This window comes from Elephantulus edwardii, unplaced genomic scaffold (assembly GCF_000299155.1).
Source record: "Elephantulus edwardii isolate Elephantulus edwardi_28Jun2011 unplaced genomic scaffold, EleEdw1.0 scaffold00094, whole genome shotgun sequence".
Classification (NCBI taxonomy): Eukaryota; Metazoa; Chordata; class Mammalia; order Macroscelidea; family Macroscelididae; genus Elephantulus; species Elephantulus edwardii.
The window spans coordinates 13,121,887-13,125,846 of record NW_006399844.1 but is presented as its reverse complement, the minus strand read 5'-3'; the positions used below and the strand labels follow the sequence as shown (position 1 = coordinate 13,125,846).

At 43.1% G+C, this 3,960-nt stretch overlaps 1 pseudogene; it reads right to left on the bottom strand.

Annotated features, from left to right (window-relative positions):
* Positions 1-244: 244 nt before the first annotated feature.
* On the bottom strand, positions 245-718 carry LOC102861892 (annotated as a pseudogene).
* Positions 719-3,960: the final 3,242 nt, after the last annotated feature.

Genomic DNA, 3,960 nt, shown 5'->3' with positions numbered 1-3,960 from the left:
GGTGTCACAGGATCCCTCAGCCGGTAGAGTGAGAAGCAGCTGCTCCCCTTCTGAAGAGCCATCCATCCAGTCAATGAGCCTTTTTAAAAAAAATCTTATTAACAGTATTTATTTATCTTTCCTTAGTCAAAACCCTGAGCCAATCACTTTGCCCAGGCTGCCTGGGGAGTTACAGGGAAGGAACACATAGGGTAGATGAGACATGGGGGGGGGCGGGGAGAAACCATGGGTGGAGAAGGTTCCTTCACATGGCGAAGAGGATCAGAAAGGCCACCATCAGGCAAAAGATCCCCATGGCCTCTGAGAGGGCAAAGCCCAGAATGGTATAGAAGAGCTGCTGCTTGAGAGAAGGATTGCGAGACTAACCAATGAGGCTCCCAAACATAGTCCAAGTCCCAGCTCCAGAGCCAGCCACTCCAACCATGGCAGCCCCAGCCCCAGTGAACTTGGCTGTTGTGTCAATATCCCTTGAGATAGTGCTGGTTTGGAAACTGCAACTAGGGATAAATGAAATCAAAGAACATGGGGCTGTCAAGCAGCTGAAATTCTCATCTCTCAGTGTCTCTGGTTGTTTCAGGACCACTGCAGACAATGGACAGCTCAGCAGCTGAGGGGCACTTCTGACCAGGGAAGGGGTGGAGACAAACTTGGTGCAGGTATACATTTTCAGGGGGTGAGGGGCTGTGGCAGGAAAGCTGTTCCTAGTGCAGAGAAGACAGAGAGGGGTCAATCAATGAGCTTTTGATAGTTTTGTCTATGGAAACCTTGTTAAGTTAGGTAAACTTCTTATCAGCATTCTGAAATTCTGTGCCAACAAAAAAGTTTCTGAAACTGTAAGGATGAGGGCAGTGGAGGTTCATTCAATGAAAAAAATTCTTGCCTTCTGCAAAGGAGCCACGGGTTCAATTCCCAATTAACTTCTTGCACAGCCACCAATCAGCTGTCAGTGGAGGATGTGTACTACTCTGCTGCTCCTCAGGTTTCAGCAGAACGTCCAGGCTAAGAAGGACTAGAAAGAAAAGTCTAGCAACCCACTTCTGCATTAGCCAGGGAAAGCCCTATGGATCACAATGGTCTGATGTTCAAAGGGATGGGGCAAGACTGGGAAAAATTTCACTCCATTATGCATGACATCACAATGATTGGGGCCAAAGTCATGGCAGCCAACAATAATAAAAACAAAACAAAACAAAAAAAATTGTAGAGTCGCCAGTGTGTGTAGAGTCAAACCCCACAACCTGCATTTATGAGGAATCACCTTTAATAAAGGGTTACTGTAGGCCCTGATGCCTAATTACAGGTGAGGTAGAAGGAGCCATCATGGACACATGCTGAACCAGGGAATCTATTTCTACTCTCTCCAGACTTCTAAAGACATCATAGGCCTGTCCTTTTCAAGATTACATGGCTGACTGTGACTTCTTTTCCTTGTAAGAAGGTGGGAGTTGAATCTTAACCTTAGCCAGCTACAGTCCTCAGACTGAAGGAGACAGACACAGTCCAGTGCAACCCAGGGACAGTGTCATCCCAGACACAGGCTATCACCCAACCTGCTTTCCACTGTCATCTTCTTCTGAGAATTGAAAGTATGATGACTCCAATTACAATACTTTTAAAGAGTCCTGATGGTCTAAAAAAAATTGGAGGCAAAACTGGTTCCTTAGTCACCAAGCTGACCCCAGAGAGACTGTAAAAAACTACATCTCAAAATAATGGGGGCTGGGATTGTAAAATGGTACAACCACTCTGGAAGGCAGTTTGGCACTTCCTCAAAAAGCTGAACACAGAAATTCCATATGACCCAACTATTCCACAGCTTGGAATATACCCTAGGAAAATGAGAACTGATGCACAAAAGGACACTTGCATACCAATGTTCATGTTGTTGTTATTGATTGCCTTTGAGTCGAGCACAACTCATAGTGACCCTATGAACAAAAGGCCTGAATGTTCATAGCAGTGTTACTGTCTTAAGAACATGGAAACAGCCTAGATCTCAACCACAATGAACGGATTAAGGAAATTATGGTACATTCACGCAATGGATACTACACAGCACACAGGAGCAATGATTTTGTAAATCACTACCTAACTTGGGAGGGACTGGAGAGCATTATGCTGAGTGAACTAACTCAGTCCCATAAGGACAAATACTGTATAAAACCATTATTGTAGAATGAGTATGAGGATCCAAAGAGGGGAAGGGGGGAAGCAGATGGGGGAGGATGTGGGGGGAGGGGAGGATTATCATATGGTGGTACAATTTGATGGGGGTGGTGGTGAGGGAAATGGGAAGGACCTGGTGTGAAAAACAATGTATTCGAATTTGGTAAATCAATGAGGACAAAAAAAATAAATAATGGGGCTTATGAGACTGAGTTAGTTTGCTCAGCAGAATGTTCTCCATTGTCTCCCAAGTTAAGTAACATTTTTCTAAATTGTTGCTCCTGAGTGCTGCACAGTCTTCTGTTGTGTGAATGGACAAATAACTGCATAAGACGATTATTGTAAGAATAGAAGGATAACTAGTAAAACATGTATGGGGACTGAAAGGGGGGTGGAGGTGAGAACAGAGAGGTGAAGATGTGCAGGGAAAAAAACCACAGAATTGCACAATTTGGTGGGTGGAGTGAGGGGGGTGAAGAAAATGGGAAAGACCCAGTGGGGACCTGAAAAGATTGGGTAATGATGGACAAGGTCAATGGTGATGAAAACATAATGCATGGGAATGATTGTGTGAAACACAATATGAGTGCAGAACAGTGTGAAACACAATGTATATGAACTTTGTAGGCAAACCAATATAGAATAAAATAATAGTAGGAACTAGGAATAGGGGAAATGTTCCCTCTTGCTGGTCATAGCACTTCAATGTCTGGGCCTTCCAGATTATAAAACCCAGCACCTTTGCGTAGCCTCAGAGAATGGCAGATTCCACAGAGCTGGGCTTCTTGAGTGTAGACACGGCAGATGCAAACTCTTGGGATGGTGCTGCTGAAGGACCTTTTCTGGGTAGGACCAGACGAGATAATGCCTAAACCCAACCTTCATTCTATAAGAACTGAACTGGTTCACGGTGTTGAGAGATGTGAGAAGGCAGCAGCGCCCAAAAATTTCTGTCTACAGAGCAATCCACTGAAGACCCAGGAAGCAGATGGGGTTTGAGGATCTGGAGAGATTCATAAATTAGGTCAATGCAGATACCTTCCATAGGTGTCATAATAATTTCCAAGAACAGAATTGGGTTTTGGACAGCTTATTTTTTGGAAGTAGATCACAAGACATTTCTTCCTAGATACTGTGGATTAACTCAATACACCAGCCTTTCACTCTAGGGAGCTAGTCTGAGGTTATCTAGTCTTTACAAGGAGGGGGAAGGGCCGGCCAGAGGCTTTGCATCTGACAAATTCTTCCTCTCCATAGGTCAATAGTGACATGTAACATTGGTTCTAGTTAACTCAGTGATTCAAGGGAGGGTGAGGCAAAGAAACAAAGGAAATGGAGCCATTTAATAAGCCATTTTCCATTTTACTGTATAACAGTAGAACTGTTTATTTAAAATGTATTTTTCTAGTTTGCTTCCCTGAACACACAGTATTTTTTACTTTCTCTGTCCCATGCATTCATGAGCCTGAAGGGAATTCAGGCTGTCTTACCAAAGGAATGTCAAGAGGAAAAAAATCGGTAATATTTGTTTCTGTCCTTATAAATGAACAAAACAGAACAGAAGCAAACAAAAAGATTGTTGAAAAGGGATTTTTCAGGTTTATGGCCTTTTTTTAGGAGTCTACCAGCCAACACAGAGCTCTCCTGAGGTTGAAAAATGATAGCTCTGCCTTTTATGTTATTAAAATTTAGTTAGAGAAAGGAAGAAGAATGGGATTTAGGAAAAAAGAAAACAGAAACAATGAGGTAAATGTCTTTTAATGTAATTAAGTCTGTAGCAATAGCTGTTTCAAG